The 25,171-nt window shown below is 35.0% G+C and overlaps 1 protein-coding gene and 1 non-coding gene across 2 annotated transcripts in view; one reads left to right on the top strand and one right to left on the bottom strand.

Moving 5' to 3' along the window:
* LOC110826509 (cytochrome b5-related protein) overlaps positions 1 to 25,171 on the top strand; it is a 75,735-nt gene that overhangs the window by 49,938 nt on the left and 626 nt on the right. The window contains exon 7 of the transcript XR_015535038.1: positions 2,912 to 3,039. The gene's annotated coding sequence lies outside the window, so the exon portion shown is untranslated. The remainder of the gene's footprint in view (positions 1 to 2,911; positions 3,040 to 25,171) is intronic.
* TRNAK-CUU (transfer RNA lysine (anticodon CUU)) lies at positions 4,067 to 4,139 on the bottom strand. Its single transcript has one exon. It is a non-coding gene; the product is annotated as a tRNA-Lys (tRNA).

Here is a 25,171-nt window from a genome sequence, read left to right as displayed (position 1 = left end):
CCTGCGAGATAAAAGAACGCTTCATCCAGCAGCCAAGTCTATTTATTTCGGGCTTAGAATAATACAATAAGTGGGACACACGCCCTGCTCGTTGCATTTGGTTACAACTCAGGAGACCAAAATCTTTCGTCTCACCGCCGTCTAAACGCCAGATCTTTAATGTCTTATTTGTACTGTTCAGTGTCTACGACCCTAAAAAAAATTGTTACACATTTAAATACCCATGGGAAATGTTATCGTATCCTAATGACTTGTCTTCATATGTCTCTCTACAGCTGAAGCGAATTGTAGAATAATTTTGAAGATTTCTGTCTTCTGTGTTGTTGCGTCGTGTAGTCTTGTAAAAGTTTAATGACGTTCCAGAGGTTCTTGTTGCCTCCATCATCAGGGCGATGATCGACACAAATCAAAGTGATAATTTCACTTTACAGTACCGAAAATAATACGAAAAACATGCAAGTAATGGTACCAATGGCGACCCGATTTCATACTGACATCCAGCTAGCTAACGCTTAAAGTCTCATTTCCCTCTGCCCCGTCTGTTGCGGGATATTTCCGCTCGAAATAGACCTTCGTCAGCCTGATATAGGTAATTATCAAGACCCATGTCTGATTTATATACCATTTATGTATACCTCGTCTGAGTCTGAATGAACGAAGATAATTTGAAGAACGGGCTTCATTACCCGGCACTTGTAATAATGGAATTTAATAAGGTCTGGGTGTTTGACTAAAGGCATTGTTTAAAATGATAAATTACATTTACACTTCTATCTTTTAATGTAACTACGAGGTGCGATCGGAAAGTTTCAAGACTCTGTCAATAGAGGGCGAACCGGATGTAGTACGAGCTTCTGCCGCTAGGGGGTGCGGCCTACATTCATAGTGAATCAGTGTGCGAGCCGGCATCATCGAATTAGCATTTGTTTCTTAGTTACGGGCGTTTTGGTAGTACATTACACCGACCCTCCTGCGATTTCGGAATGGCGTGTGCATCAAATTTTGCCAAAGACTCGCCAAAACGGCTACGGAAACCTATGAAATGCTAAAGCAAGCATTTGGGGAGTCCGCAATGGGTCGTGCACAAACTTTTGTGTGGCATTCACGTTTTAAAAATGGCCGGCCGAACCTCTGTCGATGATGACGAGCGTTCTGGACGACCATCTTCGAGCACAACGCCCGAAAATGTTACGAAAATCGACGTCGTACCATCAACGACTTGTGCGACATTGTTGGGATAGGCTATGGGACCTGTCAGCTGATTCTAAAGGAAGAACTCCACATGCGACGCATCCTGTCTGAGGACCAGAAGCAGAATCGACTTGACTTCTCGTTTGTCAGGAGCTCAAAGATCTTGCAAGAACCGACCCCAACTTCCTTTCTAAGTTCCGTGTGACTTCTTCCTCTTCCCAAAGATGAAAATTCAGCTAAATGGAAGGATATTTGAGACGATAGAAGAGATTCAGGCAGAATCGCAGATGGTGCTTGACAGGCTGACAAAGAAAGATTTCCAGGGATGCTTCCAGGCTTGGCAGCGGCGCTGGGATCGTTGTGTTCACTCCCAGGGGAACTACTTCGAGGGTGATGGATGAATTTAATACCTGAGATAAGTGTACGGGTTTTTATACGCGCAGTCTTGAAACTTTCCGATCGCACCTCGTACAGCAAAGCGTCATTTGGTGTTCAGACCAACGGATTTATAATTGTGTTCATTCCGTCTCCAAGCAGACTGTTATTAAATATTGTGAGTCTAAGTTTCTAGCACCGTTCATTATTATAATATAATTTTACAGATGTAAACTGATTGAAATATTGTTGGTGTGATTTTTCACCAACATTGCAGTTAAATTATTCTCTCAAATTCAACGTTCAACAGATTCGATATCAGATTCTGCTATTTAACAGCTTTCTGAATTAGTCCAAACATTTTTCAAATATTAACGGTTAAATCTTGTAGTGTCAGACGAACGGACTGTGTCTGCGGTAACGCTTATATATATTTTAAAGATACCGATTCGAATCTCGGACGAGACATCAGCTTAAGTTCTGTGTTTTCCAACTTTCCTTGAGCATTCTTCAATCGATACTAATATAATTTTAATCTTCAGATCTAATTCGCTGCTATATTTCCTCTACGTATGCCCTTATTACATAAATATTCAGTTGTCATTGATTCTTAAAACCATAACTGTGACCCTGAACAACGCGTTCATATTCAACTCCTTGGTATGACAAATTCAGCAACAAATAGGGCTTGAATTTAGTAGGTACTCCGATATGTTAAGTTTACGGACTGGATAATTTTCTCCGTACCAGATTCAATTAGTTATGACGCAAGCTATTGCTTTTATGAGGAGTTTTCAATCAAAAAGTCCCCAGAGGAGCTTATGATATTTTTGTTTCAAGATTTCAATTTAAAGGCCAGGAGGAAAGATTATTTTTTTCTTACAGACAATTCTGAACGAAACTGTACGTAAAATTAGTAATGATAATAAGATTAGAGCAGTAAACGTTGTCACATAAAAATATCGAGTTGTTAAAAATAAGCTAAGATGGTAAAGTTGCGTCATATTGTGATATAATAAGTATATATTAAATCTTGTCCGTCTAATCACAATAATTCTTATTAAATATTAAAATAATTAACATTTAAAATATTTAAAATATTAAATGATGTTCTTTATCGAAATATTCGATTTAAATTAGATTACATTAGAAAAATGATGGTCTAATGTAAATCGAATATTTCGATAAAGAACATCATTTAATATTTTAAATATTTTAAATGTTAATTATTGTAATATTTTAATATTTAATAAGAATTATTGTGATTAGACGGACAAGATTTAATATATAAAAATAAGCTGTTCCCACGTAAAATTCATAAATACATTTGTTTCTCTCCTGACAGAGAGATCTGCAATCTAATTGATCACGTCTTGTTAGACAGAAAACACAACCAAGTGCCCTGTTCATTTACAAGAGCTGACAGCTATTGTCCACCATTTTTTAACTCCAAGATGTTGGGAGAGGCTGTCGGTAAGTAAACGAATACAACAAAACACTGATACGCAGAGATTTTATCTCAAGAAGATAAATGATGAATAAATTAATAAACAGCATCATGTTAAAATCAAGATCTGGTTTGCAGCTTTGGAAACCGCGGATGATAAAATGGAAATCAACAGGTCATGACAGTCACGCGTAGATTAGCCATCATATTTGGTAGACGCTGTAATTCTAACAAGATCTAATGATTTCTTTCTGAGTAATAGCATTGGTATCTGCCGCCATTTTTGTTCTCTATTAATAACTAATGCACACTCGCTCTTTACGTGACCTTCGCCCGTGCCATTCCTCAGGTGATGAGTCGCCAGCTTTTCGCCTCTGAGGCCCGGGTTCGCATCGGATTCCAACCGGAATCTATGCTCGATAAAGTAGCAGTGTGACTTTTTCTCTCGTTCTTGAGTTTTCCAAATGTCATTTAGGGGCTGGACAAAGGGGCTATTAGCGACCTATTTCCATTGAGACATATCCCTTCCCCCCGCAATGACAAACATAGGTTACCATAACCAAAGCAGGATAATTTGTGTTATTATTATGTTATTAGCGGAACCACCTACCGGCAGAATTATGTCTACCACAATTATTATTAACAGAGCCATCTGTTTTCATCCGTTAATTTCGCGATTTGTACAAAGTGAACACGTATAAGGTACACGCGAACACAAAGTGTATGCGTGTGTCTGTCCGCCTGTCCACACCTTTCAACTCGAGAACCGGTTGACGGATTTTCGCGAGATTTGTTATGGTTTCCATGTCATTGTCGGCTACACTAAAATTTCACACTTTGTGTTCGCGTGTACCTTATACGTGTTCACTTTGTACAAATCGCGAAATTAACGGATGAAAATGCAAGTGGATGAAATACACGTGTTAGCAATGTTCAAGAGTTTTACTTTTTTTTTTTCAAATTATTAGTTCTATAAATGTTGTTCTGAAGAAATATTCTTTTATTGTTCAACGTCGTGAACTCATTACATTAAAATAATGTTAAAAAAAATTTCGCCCAACGTGGGGCTCGAACCCACGACCCTGAGATTAAGAGTCTCATGCTCTACCGACTGAGCTAGCCGGGCGCTGTAAGTGTGGATTCTTAATAGTTGCATACAGATGAATGACCTTCCCTTGAAATGGTTGTTTTTTATATGTGGTACTGTACTCTTGTTATAAAAGTGGGAATAGCTTGTAACACGTGATGTCATGGCCAAGTCAACTGCTACTGTCACACTAATCTCTTGTTAAAATGTTCAGTGTTTGAGCCTACTTCGGTGGCTTGTTTCGCATTTCGCACAACCTCTGCTCTTTTGTTCTTATTAGAAAATTTCCTACCAACACGTGAATTTTGTTCAAAATATCCCTTATCACACAACGTTTCAGGAGTCTGCAAGTGCATGTTGCACAACTGTAATATTTTTATCGTTGATATCAGAAATAAAATTCGAAGTTGATGTAACTTAAAATATTTTTCATTCAAGGTTTCATGGGGAATTCGTCAACTGGCTAAAATTTTATTATAAATGTTGGACACGGACGAAGTGACGGGAATTTTTATATATAGTTTAATAATAGTGTACGCTAATTTTCTCACTACTGACGGTTTATGTATTTCAATTTTGTTATTCGTCCAACATGAAACGTTCTGTGCCTCCAATATAATAAAGAGTATAATCTGGGCTAACTGAAGGCCTACTACATATAGACGTCTTCGCCATGCAACCTACATCGAACGCCATTTCTTATTTCAAGTTGTTTATTTGTCATTCATAACACTCTCTCTCTCTGTTAGTTCTTGTATGACCATCTCTAAAATGCTTAGCAAATATTTTACAACAAAACAAAATACCTTGAACGTCCAGCTATCTCTTCCCAGTTATAGTTTACCAAATTAATTTGCTGGGAAGTTAATTATTCTCAAAATTGTGTTGCAAAATCTCCCCTGAATTATGCATTTATTCCCATCCTTCATCTAATCCTCCATATCTTCCATACATCAGTCTTGAGTTACTTTCTCACATGCGTGTTCTAAGAGACGGTACATAACCTAAATATTTGAAGGAAAAAAAGTATTGTTGAATAATCGCAGAATGAATCATCGTCTAGTCACGGTTGATGGTTCACATTGTAAATTTTTTGGAGGGGCAAGGTTCAGCCCAGACATTGTCTCTGTTGTTTGATTGTTTCATTCGTTACAAACCTAAAGCTAAGATTTTTATATAATACGTCAATTTTCACGAAACTGAGCTATTTAGAGCTCATCTCCTCATTCTTCAAAGTAGTTGATATTTATATTTCTACACTAACATTTTCTGTATGCAATTTTTGTCCCTCAAACCAAGCGATGATATCACCGCTTTGGTGACATGTATGAATCAGAAAGCAGGATACTCTCTGCATAATATCATCCATTACCCATTACGTATATCCCCACACCCCCGCTTAGGGTCATTGCTTATCTGGGAACTTTCTTTCTACACGAGTGCAATTCATCATCTGCCCTCAAAGAAACGATGATTAATTACCAACACGACAGAAATTTTTTCATCACTACACGTCCAAACTACATTTCACTGCACTCCACTAAGTAAATTTGGATATAGGACGTGTGGTCAGACGGATACACGGATGCGAAGTATTTATAATGTGTTCATTTTAAGCCCTTAGCCCAAAATACATGTAATAAGGGTTCAAAATTATGAGCTCATAGATTGGGTAAGCCTTGGTAAAACTTCACGTGGTTCAGAATAAATATGAAGAATTTGTTGATATTACGTAAGAGCTATGCTGACATTGCAGAAGGAGGGGTTCATAAGATGAGATGATTCAGTTTATAACCATTGCTGCGTTCTCATAAAAATAAACTTTTCGCTGAGTGAAAAGGACGTGTCATTCTTTCACACTGACATGGTTATTAATATACTTTCGTAAATCTTTGCCAAATTGTAACACCTTTCTGAAACCGCAAAAATCGTAAAGAATTCTTACGTCATACACCTTTAAAATAAAATCTTTTGATTAAATTTCAACCACAAAAAGATATTCCGGTGATTTTAATTTATTATCCTTCTACTTTATGGATAAGGTAACTTTCGATGTGTTAAGTATTTAAAACCCAGTGGTAATTATGTGTACCATTTCACCAATCAGTACCTAAGCATGTATGAATGTTTTTCGTATGGTTCGAACAACAAACAGCTATTATTTCCATAATTATAACAGACCAAATGGTCTTTGTAATGGAAAAGCGTTGTTTATTCTCTGCGTTGCGGGCTGCGTCTTTAAATATTATTTGACGAGTTCCCACTTAAAAGTGTTAAATACAAATGGCAATCATATCCTCTTTACTGTTTGAGATGGTCGTGAATCAGAAATATACTGGAGAAAAACTTATAATGAGGGGTTCCATAATTTGTGTTCAGAAATTTTACACTTAAATAAAATTTATTTTTGAATTAATGTATAACCGCCTTCCCGTTCACCTTCATTTACGTTTTGAACTTTGAACCCTTCATCAGAAGTTGATTGTTCACCTTGCTGTATCCGTCGACGTAAGTTCATGAAATCACCTGAAATGACGTCCATATTTGTTTGAATCTGTAAGCAAAACAAAGCTGTTCTTTGTTGAAGGAGGATAATTCACATCCTGGAAAATTTATAGGTAGCTTAACCATAGAAAGGACATTTTCCAAGATTTTAGACACTTCAATCAGACTTCATTTTCATTTAGATACGTAAGTGGAAAATTCTTATTCTTATAGATAATCTTATTGCGTTTCGTTGTCAGAATTTATTATGTATTGTATTTTCTTTGTGTATTTGATGCACCGAATAGTATGTCTGAACGAGACGTTTATTTTATTTTAAGCACGACAAGTAATTTAAGAGGAAATCTAAGTCAAATTTGAATTTTGTGTAAAGTACAGTTTTATTGGAGTAATGGAATCAGAATGAAAATCATAAAATATGTGAATCAAATTTTGTAAAAAAAATCATTATACAGATTCGAAGCCGACGGACGGAGGAAAAGTAGAAGTGATTTCCCCATTACGTGTTCATTTTATGAACTTTGTTAAAATAACGCAAACTTGGGCTTGTGAGACAGATATCCTGGGGGGCCAATTTCGAAGTGAATGTTTCTCTTTTCTCCTGCAGACTCTTACATACACACTGCCACGCAGGAAATGCAAATCAGGTCTCAGAGTTTAAAAACTTCCATGGCTATGACTCAGTACAGTTCCGTGCAGAGTTTCGGCTTACATTGGTCCCACGTGCCACTCATTTTGAGAACGGGAATAGTTAATTTAAGACGGGAATTATACGAAAATTTGACACTTGAAGTTTATCGCTCTGAAGTCTTTAGGGATCAGGTCCTGAAATGTTAATCCTTTTAGACATTTTGACTCGGCATATGACTAAAAATACAGTGACCGAGATAGTAATTAGTAGGATATGAAAAGAAAATTAATACGAAGTTCCTAATACTTTTTCCAGTTTCGCTGCTGTCATGTATTCAAAAACCTTCGATTAAAGCACTGAATGTAAGTAAACGCACGGACGTTCAAAGAAAGAATTAATTAAGTGGACAATAAGATTTTGTGTGTTATTAGATTAATGTTGCTTGCATTATCGAAAGATTTGTAACCGGACAAGGAGACCGTGAAAAGACAATCGACAAATGTTACCACGAACTCTAAATGTTGTAGTGGACAAAGGCACGACATTTGAAGATAAAATTATATTTATTAAATTTATATACGTTTTATACATGGTCATTAAAATAGTAAATAATTATCCTCCTCGGTGAAAGAATATAAAATATAATTTCTGAGATTAAATTTGTGAAATGCATCTTGGAAGTTGAGACGTCCATATAAACATTATTCAGGTGGGACACGGCACCAACTTTCACTTAATCTAGTGAGGCGGAATGGGTTCGTCTAAGGAGTCGGTACATTATACTTATTCCTAAAGACGAAGGCAGAGTCTGCAAAAGGTTATATATAGAAACCCTAAATACAGGTACATTTTTGACAATTTTATTTTTGTGTATAAATTTAAAACATGTTTTAAGTTCACATCTAAAGTGATGACACACAATTACGAGGACTTGGTTGAAACTTACTGCGAGTGGATATTACGGTAGGAGGACACAGCTGAAGTGTTTTCGTGACCCCCCCCCCCGACTGTGATCATAGGTGTGACATACGGGAAAAGGGGAACGGACTACGTGACCTTGATCTGATTTATCACTGGATAAGCAGACGTTGAATAAGTCAGACCACCACGAGCCTGGAACTTCTCGTAAACACTTCAGACCAAAATAAGTGAAAATTTTACAAACAGAGGATGGTTGTCTTCTGGGTTGTTGTGCCGTGTATTCTGGTAGACGTTTACCGACATTTTAGAGGTATTTGCGATGAGCGTCCTTTGGAGACAGCAAGTACCTTTGAAACGTCAATAAAAGTGTACCAGACTACACGGGGCAACGTCCCAGAAGACAGCCATTTTCATACACTCAGCCTTGAGAGCCTGAAATCTCACGTTTTTCAGGGTTATAAAAGGTTCTCAGGGAATGCGTAAAATGTACGCGTAGGTAACTTTATAAAATAAACGACAGAAATATGTACAGAATTTTAAAAATTAAATTATAATTTCAAAACCCCTAACTCTTAACCTACTCCTGAAGTTGGCGCTACAATGTAAAATTATGTAACTGTAATTATTTAAGATATATATTGATAAGTAGATGTGTTTTATTGTACATCATAACGTGCTTGAATATTAGGTAAAACACAGAATATCACGTTAAGTTGTAACAGTATCCGAGCCTTCCTACATAAAAGTAAATTCATAATTCCAGTGCTTTAATATTATCGTTAACTGCAGTTTCGATATCGATATCACATCGGTTATCCAACAAGTCAGCTATTTTCGACGTACAGTTGTTTTAGTCGACCGAGTGCTGACATGCCACATCCCGTCGAGGTACGCCACTGGTTTAAAGAAGTTGTTATGTGACGTAAAAGACTCTATTTTATTTCATTCCTCCGTCATACACTACTGAACACGGTTTGTTGACAACTAATTAGCATACATTGCCAGATCCTGGTTATTTATTTTTATATTCTAAGAATGGCAGCTCGTTTGAAAAAAAAAACAAATCATTTGCGAACATCGGAAGACACATATTTCGCCAATCCGTCTCTTATTTCTAGTTTAAAGTGCCGTGTTCTAATTTGGAAGACTTTTAACAACTCAGATAGCCTACATTTCAGTGCGATTTAATAACATAAACTATTAGATTGATTAAGCTTTTGCAAGCGAATAATAAGTTGTTATTAATTACACGAGATTGCACTAAAAAGTTTGTTAAACTTAGAGTCGATTAATGAATATATGGTTCTCGGTTCGAGTCCGGCCTAGAATACTAAGGCTATTTCACTTAATAACTCAGTCCGAATCCCTAAGAAACAATAAACTTTACCAGGAAATGGTCAAAACTTGTAAACGCAAATCAATGTCCTTTAAATGGTTAAGGTCCTTCGTTAAAACCCTCAAAGCCAACTAAGTAGGTGTACATGCTCTGCCCGTTACGTATGGACCGGCTTCATCTGATATGCGGCAACTGACGAAGAACTTCTTGGACTCTCCGCCCCTCTAACCTCCGTGCAGATATCAAGTTTTCCTCACCACGGTTCCCTGTAGTAATCGACATAGACGAATGTCGGAAGTTATTTTGTGCAATCAAATGTTCGGTCCGTTGTTAAGTTTCTCCAGATGACCTGACACACATTTATAAAGATTCTATTAGGGAACTCATCTTGGCATGTTCTTTTCACTGGTTAAGGAAGGAATTCCGTGAGTTCTGATCTTCTCTAGAAAAAATCTTCGGTGTCTTAAGGACGTTTTCGGAAGGAACTCCATTCTTCTCGTTGTATGTAGGTGTTACTAGGGTGACAGTGTCTAGTAGCTCCATATTCTTTTCGGTGTATCCCTTTACAACTAATATGAAAATATTTTCACAGATCGCTCTTGTCAGACTGTGTGAAAAGACCTTTTAAGTTTCTATCTAAGATTATACAGACGTCATCTTTATATTTTCTTTGTTCCTTATTTTAATTTCTGTTGTCTGTCTGTTTGTAATTTATATCCATTATTACCAGTGCTATAAAAACTAATTTAATTAATATTGTAATCAATTTATTAATGAACAGTCATCAATTAAATAAAAGATCCATTGTGAACACGGAGAGATTACTAAAGGAAATGTTAAATTGTAACCGTGAATGAACGCGTTTATTAGAAAGACAAATTCATAGCCAGATATGGTGTGGTTTTCGAACCCATTCGAAAGTTCTCGAGAAGATAATTCCGACGATGTAGAATGTAAGAACTAACCTCAAAATTTATGTTCGTGTGTGAGCTACTCAGATGACCTCCTGCCTTATGCCCGTAATAAAACATTTTATGGGTTCTCTAATGCATGTCCTTAGTAGCAACCCATAGCAGCTTATGGTTACGTACGATCAAGGATTAACTTCAAGGTAACTGAGTGCAGGGAGGCAGAGGTTTGGAGTCCTCGAACTCGAAATTGTAACGGTGGTGGCGTGACTAATCTCAGGAACCGAAGTTCGAGACCGGGCAGCGAAACAGCCTTCACTCTACACAGACCGGTAGTTCAGTGTATTTTAGTAGTAGTAAAGGCCCCTGGTACAAGCGTTTTGGCTCCACTCCGCCTAAAAAGGTAGAGAGGGTTGTTTTGTGTCGCTGTACGTTATTGGCTCGTCGCTCTAACCAATGGGAAGCTTCGTTACAAATCTGTATCACGTTGCAGAGGTTTATATTGGGGACCATCATGTGCACGGGTGACAGAACGGCTTTCGAACGTAAGTGGACTGGACGTTTGTAGTGTGTGTGTGTGTGTGCTGGTGTCTTCTTCTCTCGAAAGGATTATTATCACCTATTACTCCCTCAGTACCTCGGTGGCTGGATATTTATAGCTACTCCTGAGAAGCCAACTGGTTTGCTTATTATTTTGTAGTGTGCTGCTGATACCACGTGTTTCGCCTATCATTTACGACCATTACTGTGTACACACGCCGAATTATTGTGAAAGATTTTTTTTTTTTTCCCCGAAGTATTTCCATTAACACAGGAGAAGAATTGGAGTTTGGCGTTTTGTGTTGCACAAATTAGAAATAAATTTATGCAGCAATATTTATGTAAATAATACAGTGAATAATTTTACGTAGTTGGTAACTGTTAAAATTAACTGGTTGACTCCATCAATTTAAAGATAAGACTTTTTACTGGGGAATTAATTAACAAATAATTAAAATCGAAACTGTAGAGAACAGTGAGACCCCCAAACTCAAGAAATATTTTTAAAGCTATGGAATTTCACAGATGTTTTGAAAATTTTTGTTCTTTGGTTCTGAATTAAAACCAGAACCAAATTAAATATTTTAAATAATTATTGTGCTTTAAACTGCCATTCTCCTTTATTCTTCTCAGCGAGGCATCAAAATAAAATGCACTAAGAAAATAATTGTTTTTTTAATCGCTTGCATGAAAACTCCGCGTGTTATTCCAGTGCTTGTTTAGAGGTTAAAGGTTTTTGAGGTTAGGATTTCCGCCCCATGCATGTAGACTCGTGGACTATTTAAATCGGTAATGCAGTTAATCTCAGTGTGGTTTGAACACTTCTTGCTTGCAGTATCTTGTTCTGCTTGTTACGACAAACCGGAATAATGACTTATGAAATAACCTGTACACAAGTTGTGAAAGTTTAACCCCAAATTAGGATAACAAATTATTTAAAGATTATTTGTTCCGCGATATTAGTAATTGAGGCTTTAGGTATTTAGTGATACTGTTATATAAGCAAGAAATTAAAATTCGTTAACTAATATATTCTGAATTTTATTTGAGACAAACATTCGCTTACCACATAATTGAGAATATAACCGTCATATTATATTTTACCCACTATATTTAAATATTAAAAATACCTCAACTTAAAACGCCTAGCGTCATGTCAAATTTAAATTATTATTTTGTTAATTTGGCTAACAACAGACGAATTTTTGTCAACAGTATAGAGGTGAAATATCATGGTATAAAATTTCATATAAAATTTCAGTAACTTTACTGTAATACAATGAAATATGTGCTAAATGTTTTTAAGAAATTTACGTTTTACAACTCTGTAGATTGCAAATTGTCACACGATGATTATTATTCTTAGGGACACCACGTTGTTTCTGTAGTAATAAATGCATTATATCTTTATAAGTGGTACCAAATAATTGAAACAATTTCGTGCAAAGAAGAGATCAAGATGGTCCTTCTGTAAAATTATCAATCACGATTTCAAACTAGTTGCATTGGCCTGTGTTATGAAATACATTATGAAATTACCTGGTAGTATACAAAGTCCTGCGTCCCTCAAGTCAAACGTAGTGTATGTAGTTTCATGTTTTAAGAATCGAATGGTGAGACCTGCGTTCTGACACATTCGACTTTGTACGATATTAAACCTTGGCCTCCATATTTGGAACACTAAAGAACTACATATCATATGGAAATGTTTACCTTGCCAGTTGGAACACATGAATTAAATTCTCTCGTTGATTTCGCCTGCCTTTCTGGAGGCATCTCATATTGCCATGTTCCTTATTTGCATTGATACAGATTATTCAACCTTGTATTTAATCTTTTAAAATAGCTGTACGCCATGTATGCGCTAGGGAGGGGAGGTGGTATAGATACTACTCATTCTTAACCTCGGCACTAGATGGGGGTGAGTGATTAGGGTCACACCCCGTCAGCGCTTTACCCCCGGGAAAGGACCCCCGGTACCCGATGGATAGGAGGCTGGGTGGACCCCAGAGCCGGTGTGGACGCAGAGGCTAGAGGAAAAATCCTCTGTCCCCGTATCAAACCCTAGTCGTCCAGCACGAAACTAGCCACTGTATGCAATCTACCGAATTATTTTTTAAAATATAATTACTTCATCGGAAGCTAGGTTATTTTTAATTACTTAAGCATGTACTAACACATTTTTATCTGAAATAAAGTTTTATTGGGTTATCAGAACACAAATTTTCATCGCATGCATTAAAACGTTAGTTACAATTTCAGACTTTTAAGACAATATCGATGAAATAATTTATATACGTAATGTTAATATTTGTAGTGATTTCTGGGAAGTGAACTTCGATATCCGTAATGATTTAAGAATAACGTGCCATTTCTATTTGCTAATGTCAGACTTTTCAGCGTTTTAGGTTTTAAGAAGAGACTAATGACTTGTCAAGTATTAACACAATATCTGCCTGTCTGTGTCACTGTTGCATGAAAATCAGTTTGGTTATTGTTTAATGTCGCCATTAGACTGAAATTGGCCACATCAGCTTCTGGTCTGTGCGAATGATGATAATTTACTGAATGATAACATAAATAGTTTGAAGTAAACCACAGAAACTCCATTAGATATAAGTAAGAAATTTGGTCTAGAAATAAACGCAGAAGAAACTAAGTACGTTTTAACGTAAGTTCACCAAGCTACAGGACGAAACCACTGTATAAAAGTAGCTCATAAGCCATCTGAAATTTTGGCGAAGTTCAAATATCTGAGAACGACGTTAAGATATTATAATTTCATTTACGATTAAATTAAGAGTAGATTAAATATGAAATTCTGAGAATGCTTCATTTTCAACAGGTGTCATTAAGGGTTTTAGTCAAGAAGACTGTGATAGGCGGAAAAAGTAGCACGCATAGGAAGATGATGAGTTTATACAAGATTTATTTTGAAATCTTGAAGGGAGAAAATCACTCGGAAGACCTAGGAGTAGATGGAGAGATAATATTAAGGAAATAGTATTTTGGGTGTGAATTTGATTCATCTAGGGACAAGGTTCGGTGGTAGACTCACGTGAACAAAGTAATTAATCCTTCGGGTTCTATTAAATGAGGCTAATTTTTGATTATCTGAACGTACTGTTTTCTTTTCAAGAACGACTCTATATAGTGGACACGGAGTTAATTAGTTAACATATCATTAGAGCTTATGACTTTGTATGTTAAGTAATTATACTATTATTACTATTAATACTTTACATGTGCGTATTTAATCTCGTAATTTTATCATTTGGAGAATTAAAAATAACAAATTCAAATAGTAACTGTAGGCAACATGACAAGATGTTTACGCCGCCTAGAAAATTTATGAACCTGTTATAAATTATATTTAGTCATAATATATTTTAGTAAGAAATTTAATATAATTAGGAACATTTACAACTGTAAATTACCATACGTTTAGACCAAAAAAAATAATGGTTTATGATTTTAAAAAAAAATTGTGTGTGCATGCATTGTAATATTTTCGTAACTATTATTTGGTTTTAATGTATAAAAAGCAGATCATGAATATTACCGTGCGTCGATATGGAGTTGAAATCCGCCATATTGTAACGCTGACGCCCCGTCTCAATTTTAAACTTGGCACAGGTTGGCAGCTTGGGCTATGATTCTATTTTGGAAATTGTCCGGGATCTCTAGTGACACACTCTGATGCTGTCCAGAGAAGAAAATTCCTCATGCGACAAAATCCCCTTCTGTAAGCTTCCAGCCTCTTCCATGTTATTCCAATGTTCTTAAGTTCATGTGCCCTAAATTCCTGACAACCCAAAAACGAATTTAATCGCCCTGACGAACAAGTTGAAACATCTATACTTTATAAATTAAATGATTAAAAATATTTACAATAATTTTTTAGACAATTTCGTTACCGAATTGCTCATTTAATTTCGAGATGGTAAAAATGTCCGCAGAATTCAACATATTAGTATATTTTTATAAAAGTGTTTTCTTTTCTACGAAAATATACATTCATTCAAGATATCTAGTGTTCATAAATTCTGTTACAGTGGTTACCTTATGGTAGAATAATTTGCGTCAGATGTCAATAAAAACCGAGCATTGCACATTCAGACGAACTCTTACTTTGTAAAATTTATTGCACTTTTTCTAGTTTCAGATGGAATTAAAAGCTTACATGCCTTTATAACAATAAGATTGTTAATTTTATTAACGAACATTTTAAATGTGTAATATTTTCGTATTACACATCCAAACAAGTAACTACGAATATATCATTGCGATTTATACCTACGTGAGTTTTCTTTCATAAAAATGCAGGCTTGAAATTATTTAGTCACAGATATCATACTTAAAAATTAATAAACCGATTTTCGTGGTTAACCGAAATAATAAAATGAATGTTATCTACAAAGTTTCTTAGAAAGTCTGAGGCTAAGACATCACTCTAAAGACGTAAGCATGGAAAGGAAAATCGATCCTAGACCCGTTTGATGAATAGCCTAGAAGGACTATGCTCCATGAGTTAGCTAGATAGTGAATCAAAATGATAAGTAAAGCTGTCCCGCTATACGCCATGTAGGCGCTTGGGGGGAGAGGTGGTGTAGCTCCTACTCATTCATAACCTCGGCACTAGATGGGGGTGAGTGGTCAGCATTATGCCCCAGGAAAGGACTACAGTACTCATTGGACAGGAGGCTGGGTGGACCCCAAAGCCGGTCTGGACGCAGAGGTTAGAGGAAAAATTCTCTGTCCCTAACGGTAATCGCATTACTGACTAAGCTACTTCGACCAATGAATATAGTTAACATAATATAAATAATTACTTAAAAAGGCGTGATTATGTTACAAACAGACATAAAATTATCAATGATAAGAACTTTTTAAAATTTTACTTAAACCTTTTAATATTGCATTCATAGTAAGTGACAGACTTAATTTGTTAAAATAATTATTTATTATAATGCTTTTTAATAGATTATTGGTGTTTAGCACTGAAATTTATGAACACAGCAGGACACTGACATAGCATTTGTGTGTAGGAAATGTAGTGTACACACCCACTGAAAACTTTGTGTGGATCACACATAATGCAATGTATACATACGGAATATATCGTAAGAAAAAAAGTAATTTTTGTCAAACAATTAAATAGGACAGTTGTATCATATTTAAAAAAAATTAAACTTTACTCTGGACACAGAAAAATTTGTTTCAAAATATTTTTCCTACGCGAATATTTTCAACATCTATTTACCACTTAATATAAAATTTTCTCTTTAAATACTATAAAGGATTAAATGTAATAGCATTGAAATTTGTCTTATCGATAATAAATCGTTCTTATGAACCAAAAGACTAACCTCTGATTACTATCCTGCTCTAGAACGACGAAACAGAAACATTAGTAAAATATTGTTCGCCAATTAGAAATCGTAACTCTTACAGTAATATGTTGAAGCCGGATCGTAGTGCATTATGGGAGCCCAGGTTACCTGTCAGTCTACCTGGCGTTATTGAGTTGTGATTATTATGCCTAAGTAGACTACAAAAGATACGGAAGGAAGTGGTCGTGGCCCAATTTAAGGTACTATCACTTGTTTTACCTGGAGGGACTTTGGAAAAACACGAAAAGATATCAGATAAGGTAGCTGGTCTCCTGGCCGAGATTTAAACCCGAGATCTTCCGAATACGAAAACCGCACAGTGCGGAACTCCACAATTATTTGTGCTGTTCGTAAATACTATTGTGTTGATAAAATCAAAGAGAATGAGATGGGCAGGGCATTCAGCTCTGTGGACGATTTGAAAATTCGTGTATAATTTTAGTCGGAAAAGCCCGAAGGAAAGAGAGAACTCGAAAGACACAAGCGTAGATAGAAAGATGATATTGAATTATATTGTAAGGAAATGGAGTTTAGTGTGTGAATTGGATTGATATGGGTCACAATAGGGACCAGTGATGGGATGTTGTGAACTTGGTAACGAACCTTCGGGTATCATAATAGGAGGGAAATTTTTTGTCTAGCTCAGCGCAAGATTAGTTTTCAAAGAAAGACACCGCTCCATGGAGTTAGTTAAGCAAATGCTACAATAATACAATTGTAAAACTTAGTCATCTCTTCTTTGCTCTTTACAGCGTGAAAACCTCAAATTCTACATAAAGTATTTCTGAGGTGATATTGTTGCGTCATATTGTGATGATTATAATTGTTTATTTTAACCGTCTAATCACAATAAAATGTTTTATTAAATATTAAATTATTATAATTAACATTTAATATTTAAAATATTTAAAATATATTAAAATATATATTAATTATATTTAATATATTTTAAATATTTTAAATATTAAATGTTAATTATAGTAATATATATATTTAAAATATATATTAATTATATTTAATATATTTTAAATATTAAATGTTAATTATAGTAATAATATTTTAATATTTAATAAAACATTTTATTGTGATTAGACGTTTAAAATAAACAATTATAAAGTATTTCTGTAGGAGTTTCAGTCAATAAAAGGCAACTTGGGAAGTTAGTCACTTGGAACTTGGCCAATGTCAAAGATCGGCCTCTATAATGCTTTCTCCAAAATGTTTTCTGTCAACTGATTGTGTTCTTAGAGACGGCGAGGGGTAGTAACAGGATCTGCCTATTGAAACAGAAATCAAAGATTCCCTGACTTTCCTATCAAAGTAAAAATTACTTCTTGTGGTGGGTAGGATTTTGTGGCATGTTGTGTATTTTATTTATTTATGGTTTGTTAAACGACGTTGTCTGTAGCTCAGATTTATTTTTACGAATGATGTCTAAGCCTGTTCTTTATATCTCAGTCTGTTAAGGAGTCTGCATTTATTCTATAAAATATCTTGCATATTTTGGTACTCGTGGCTTTAGAATCAGCAATTACTTATACTAACTATACTGACTGGTGTGATATTCAACAGTAGCTAAATTTAATGTCAAATTTCAAACTTGACCGGGCCATGGATGGTTATTTCAATTAGTTATCAATTATTTCCCTTAGTCTCCTGTCAGATATTACCATATTAAATTAAACGAATCTTTAAAAACCTTCTGACTTATAAACTTATGTAAATTGCTTGTTAAGAATTTTTAAGTGTCTTGTTGGTGGGTTATGGTCTTATTTAAAAGAACTCTTGAAAATGGACATTAAACTTGGCGAGTGTTAAGGTGTGACTTAATTTAGAATAGGGAGAAATGGGCGATAAGATTTCCATACAAATGCTGATGAGAAATATGAAAAATTTAGGTATTGATTCACACATAGTAAATAATCTCTTTCGATGAAATATTACAATAAATACGTAGTAAATTACGTTAAATATGAGAGGTTTTCCACGCCGCAATGTGGAAAATATGCCCTGATATTTTCATATAATTGAAATCGTGCATTAAATTATTTTCGCCTGCATACAATAGTGTTTATTACGAGTAATTTGGAAGGCCATAGAATGTACTACGTGGAGTTGCTTGAATGCTAATTTTTAAAAAACAAACAATATTTGTTTGCTTTTACGTCATATGAATGCAATAAAAACTTCCCACGCTATCAGGCTTTTGAGAATTGCGTTAGCATCCGACGTTTCGGAGTATGTTACTGATTCCATTCTAAGCAGTTGATGAGTCCATTCTCTCACGGGGAGATTCTGTTGCAGCATACAAACAGTTCGTCACTGCATGCAGACGTATGGGGGGAGTGGAGTTTTAGTTCCACGCTTTCTTAACCTCGGTACTAAATGAGAGTTAGTTTCGACCAAAACACACAAAGGGTTTCACATTATTTTATGAACACAGACATAAAAAATTGTTATTACAATTAAGAGGTTTTGAACAGTCGTAACTGATAAGTAGCCATTATCCTTCTAGGGTCGTAGCAATGAATGAATTGGATACGTAATTACTCTTTTCAGATTATGATAACAAATACATTAGTAATTTTAAGTGTTGTCAGTATGCGTGCTATTTAAGAAAATTAGATTAAATTCAGTAAACATCAAATTAACGCATCTTAATAAATGATCATAAATGTGTAGAAAAATTGCACTGTTGAGTATTGTTAATATAATTTTGAGATTAATTTGAAAAAATGTTAAATTTAATTCCAAATGCGTTACAAGTAAAAACGAGTTGCTTTTTGGAAAGTGAATGCTGAGCAAAACTCAAGCGACGTATTATTTAGACCCGTCTTACAGTAGCCGGAGAATTAGAGCGTCAGGCCAACTCCAAAGCCTTATCGTTTCGTCTCCTGGATGAGATTAATTTTAAAAAAAACAGATTAATTCTGTCAATTTTCTGCTTCACATTACTAATTTTTCGCTCTTCCTATGTTTGGCGTTCATACGGAGAGAGACCAAGTTCCTACAGGCTATTAGTCAAAAATAACATTTGTGACTTGGCGTATGTCCGTTCTGACACAGATGAATTTGTCTGCGAAATACCGAAATGAATAATATTAATAATGATTTGTGTAAGGTTGTATGCGGTACAACCAGTTACAATCATCATAACTCTTTTCATTGGACAGCATTGTTTGTGGCGATAATAATAATAGGTTTAATAAAACGACGATCACGTAATGAGCACAAGTCTAATTAATCTTAACGTTAGGTCGTTAAGACCTAACGCTATCAATTCCAAAATGGTCTAATTAAGTATATTATTTTTATAATTTTAGGGATGATAATGGCTTCATTTGAATTATATATATATATATATATATATATATATATATATATATACTTTAACTGTCTCCAAGTCACTCGAAAAATATTTGGCCAAAATTCCGGGCGATCACGACATTAGGGAATTTCATAAATATATAATAATGCCTCACGCCAAATCTGTATAATGCATATAACACACGTCTAAAAACAAAATGTATTTAAGAAATAGCTGCTGCACTATGTATCTCAGGGGCAAGGTTTGTCTCAGGCACATAGAAGTAAATACCCTATAAAATGGTAAATAAATGGAATAATAATAATAATAAAATGCCCCTAATTATTGGATAATATTTTAGGGCACTTATCTCATAAGAGATTTATTTTAAAAAATGTTTGTTATTTTGATTTAAAATTGAATTACTTTGACCAGTGAAAGCTACTGCGTGAGAACTCAGGACTTCGAGGTATCCGCTGGGCACGTGGCATGATTCTGTTATAGCCTTATCTCTGTTCCACTGGGCCCCTTCCCTGAACTGAAGGAGCAGAAAACTATTTTCATTCACACAAAAGCACGTCCCCTGCGCTTAAGCTACCAGTATACCCGGGCATGACGTCACAAGCTAGCGTACCAATCCGAGACCGTAGCTAAAAACATCTTTATTTTATACGAAAATAGTTTTGGTCCATGGTAAAATTGGGAAGGGGGAAGGAAGGAAACCTAACTCCTTCGCCTCGCAAGCGAGTTTACTCGTTTCTACGTTCTGAATACTCTATTCTTGTAAGAAACTGTATCTAATAGGGGAATGTGCTTCGTATCTTAAGACGTGTTTTTAACTGAACAGTCGATCAAAGTTGCATACATTTCAACAGTATAATTTCATAGGACGAAGGTGTATGCTAGAAAGTTTATACATTGAATCAGATGTGTGGAATGTTTGGCTTCGAGTCAAAACTCGGTGACTCATTATTAACGCGTTTATTCATAATTTTTTGCAAAACGTCGAGAAGACAGGCGAATCAATCCTAATAAAGACTGAGGCCTTCGCAAGGATTTTTTAAACCTTCTGTGAAAGTATGTTAGGCATGAATATATTTAACTCAGCCATTTCTTATCTGAATTAGTTAACTATTCCAGTGGAAAGATATTTATCATGGCTTTCCTTTGTTACTTAGAATTATTTGTTAAATATTAATGCAGATATTCTCAACGCTCCCATGATAGAGAATAAACTATAAATTACGGAGATTAAGCTGATTACATATAAATGTTTGTTTAATTTTAACCGTCTAATCACAATAAAATATTTTATTAAATATTAAAATATTATTACTACAATTAACATTTAATATTTAAAATATTTAAAATATATTATTGTGATTAGACGGTTAAAATTAAACAATTATAATCATCACAATATGACGCAACATTACCATCTCATATTAATTTTTTTTTAAATTAAAGATTTGAAGGATACATCTAGAAACTATTGGGACAGCAATAAATGTATAATATCTTGGTTAATAATCCTAAGGGGGGAAAAATGACGCGGTAGGTTGTCGGACACAATTGGTAAGACATGAATCGGACATGGCCAGCTCAGGACAGGGTACAATGGTGAGGCTTTGTTAATAGGATAATAAAAGGTAAATTTTTTATACGATTACCCCTGTTTAGGAGTCAAGTTTAAGGGTTTATATTACCTGCAGATTAATAATGATTAAAGAAGAGATCACGATTCAACGATCCGAAACTTATCAGTTGTATAGATAGTTTTCTTGAACAATATTGTGTTCTTTTTCTTAATTACAGATAAATATTTAAAATTAACCCTCCTCATACTATACTCAACTTTGTTTTATATTAATTTCCTCAGAAATATCCTTGGCATGTTCATAAATAATAGCAAATAAGGGAATTTTACAGATTTTTCTATCTCATTCTTACAAGTTTAAAACATTTACCATACGATAGTTTGAGTTCTATAAGACGAGTGATTTCGTGACTACCTGAGCGAATATTAACTTCTCGACAAAGATTCTTTTCCATGGAGTTATATTGTAAGATACCAGAAGTATTAAGAACAAATTTCCGAATTAGGCCAAGAAATCTAAAACTTTTCGCTGAAGAGCTTTTACAGTACTCAATCTTCGCCTTTATCCTTTCTGGGTGATTTATGGAGGCATGTGAAATTAAACATTTACACAAAGACCTTGTAAAAAGACCACTAAGAAAGAGTGGACGTCAGTAATAAAGAAGATTTTTAGGAAAATGGATTTAGGAACTTTGTAGTCTATGCGGTTAACTTGGTATGATATGATTGTGAAATCTCGTATAACAAATTTTGTTAGGAGTATCTTTTGGAGAACAACAACTTAGAAAACCAAGAAAGAGTTGGTAGCAGCAGTATGTTATGAAAACATGCAAGGAATATGACAGTTGAATGTACCTCGATCAGAATCATGTTCAAAGACGGTCCTTCATATTAGCCGTGTTAAATATTCAAGTTATACTACCAGATTGAAAAGTAAATAAAATTGTATTTTGGTCCCAGTGTTGCACTCAAAGGAGGGTCTTGATTTCAATCTACGCACCACAAGGCACTTTTATGTGCACGTGTTCAAAACCTGATAAATGATTTAATAGAAATTTGACGTAAATAAAATACCAGAAACAAAAATGTGGAAATTATGGGTGATGATTTTAGTCATGTATTTAATAGCCTGAGATGAATGTCGCTGTTGCATATCAGGCCGTTCGCACACAAAAGGGACTATAACCTATCAGCATTTCTGAAAAACAAGTCACCGTTTCTGGGGCAAAACACGAATAATGTCTGTGCAAACTAAGTTCTTGGACGCTCATTTTTTCAGTTATGGCCCGCCAGATCACTTGACTTAAATCCGCTATATTTTCTTTATGGGATAATTTTAAAAGTACTTGCATTTATATTTTACGAACTGTAGCAATGCTATTTTTCGAAGTTTCTTACTAAGTATACGAGATGTGATCGGAAAGTTTCAAGACTGCGTCTATAAAAACCCGTACACTTATCTCAGGTATTAAATTCATCCATCACCCTCGAAGTAGTTCCCCTGGGAGTGAACACAACGATCCCAGCGCCGCTGCCAAGCCTGGAAGCATCCCTGGAAATCTTTCTTTGTCAGCCTGTCAAGCACCATCTGCGATTCTGCCTGAATCTCTTCTATCGTCTCAAATCTCCTTCCCTTTAGCTGAATTTTCATCTTTGGGAAGAGGAAGAAGTCACACGGAGCTAAATCCGGCGAAAAACCTGAAAATGGAGACACACCGTTTCTCAGAGACGCTGATAACCACACACAAGACTAAAATGCGTCACAACCCTGAAGACCACAGCCGACACAAACGTACTTATTCGCCGAATCTGCACGCTGAAATGTTGAACATAAACACGTCGTTTGTTTGTGTTAAACCGCAGCGTGATTTCATATGAAACCATTTACGAATGGACGGCAAGAATCTTCGACTTTAAAGACACAGGGTCATTTTAAGTGGTAGGCTTATTTTTTTAATTACGCAAAAATATGGTAATTTTCCAGCCATCTGATGCCTAAAGGAAGCAATGTGTGGTTTGAACACTTCTGAAACACGTAACAAAATTTCCTTCCCATTAAATCTTTGTAAGTTCACAGTGTGTGTAGCTTGTACGGATATTTTCAAGCATTAGGTTCAGAATGTGTTATGTATATACACGCTTGGGGTTGGTTTGATTCTGAGAGAAAACTGTTGTTTATCTACACATCATAACCGTCTTATCTTTATAATAGAAATGAAGTGTGTTTTCTTGGAGGTTGAAAGTAAACTATGACTATTTTTGGTAGATTTAAACGGGTATTTGCAGCGTTAGGCATACTTATCGTTAAAGGCTAATAGGCCAATATCACGCACAAAGTTAATAATTGTAATTAACGAAAGGAAAAGCTTGAAACGAAGAAAATTTTTAAATAGAACTTGGAGCGAACTTTTTACAGTTATTTGACAACTTTATAGTTTTTATTGAAATATAAAATACATTGCACTTACTGAAAATATCCTACTTTAAATTTCATAGGGCTCGAGAGATTTCTTCCGGCTTGTTACAATTTCTCATGAGATAATTTTGAGATTGGTAATGGCCACAATTATGTTTTTTTCTATAAATTAGTAGCTGATTAACTTACTTAACAATTCAATTAATATTATGTTAATTTTCGAACAGATGTTTTTACCAAAGCAAAAATGCTGTTGAAAAACAACTTGTAGGAAAGACCTGTTGAAAGACTAAGTGTTTCTAGTGAGAACGTAAGAATAAGTAGTCTATTAATCAGTCCTTATAAAATAATAACTTATTTTAAATACTGCATATCTCAGCAGTTCATCAATTTATCAGGTAACCATTAGAAGCCCATATACGTCATTAATAAGACAGATATTTTAAGCGAATTAAAATATTTAGCAACATTACTGAAATTATAATGCTGTTACCGAGGGTTCCTTTGTAGTCATTTTAAAATAAATTCGATTTAGCTTACCGACTATTATGCAAAAATTCAAATTACCGTAAGTTTCGTAATTTATCACATTGCCTCAGCTGGCCGTAGTCGTCGTCTGCTTTATCGTATAGTGTTCGTACGAAGGAACCAATAGCGTTGCGAATGAAGTTAGTGTTGATAGAAAAAGGATATATTTTAAACATACGTAATTATTTTTCGAGAATATTCAAATTAGGAAGAATGTACTATTATTTTTTAGTAATCATAGTAAAGTAACAAACAATTAAGAACTGGATAAGTAAAGTAAAATTTACGATGAAAATTAACTTCCTACATTATCAAATCTTCACTCTTAAGAAGCTGTTCTTTAATCTATCCGCAGATTAAAGTCTAGTGTAACAGCAACTGTAACAATAATTATCATAACATTGACACGCGCTAGGATCAGAAATTATAATTTATTTTTAATCCACTTTACATAAAACCGTGTAGGTCTATGTGGAGATCATGCGACGGTAATTGCATCGATTTGCATATTGCAAATAGATAGATAAATTAGTTTTTGTGAATCTGTAATACATTTAACTCGAGTAATGTTTCCATCAAACTGTCGCCGGAATTATGTTTTAATTAAAATATTACACAACAAACTGAAATTCTTCGCTTATAGCCCACAAACTGAAGAAAGAAAATGAACCAAAACGTGGCATGCTTATTCCCTGAAGAGGTTTAGAAATGTCGAAACTCCGAGAAAGTCTACTGGGTTCGATTCTCGATGAGGGTAATTTCTGTAGCTTGGAAATTGAACAGAAGGGCAGCTCCAGGACCAGAGTATGTTGTTTCAGTTGGGACGTTACAGGAGTAAAGGCTTCAACCACGAAAATTGTCATGAATTTGAGTCCTGGTGCAGTCAATATCTTCAACTCGGAAACCAAGCATGATTGAAGAAAGTTATGACCAAAGTTGTCACTTTCGACGGAGAAACTACACGAATGAAAGCTATAACCTCCAAAACT

Source organism: Zootermopsis nevadensis, unplaced genomic scaffold (assembly GCF_977971745.1).
Source record: "Zootermopsis nevadensis isolate Lab colony 2312 unplaced genomic scaffold, Znev_1.0 Znev_ptg000013l, whole genome shotgun sequence".
NCBI lineage: Eukaryota > Metazoa > Arthropoda > Insecta > Blattodea > Termopsidae > Zootermopsis > Zootermopsis nevadensis.
The sequence above is the reverse complement of the archived record's forward strand: the minus strand, read 5'-3'. Positions and strand labels throughout refer to the sequence as shown.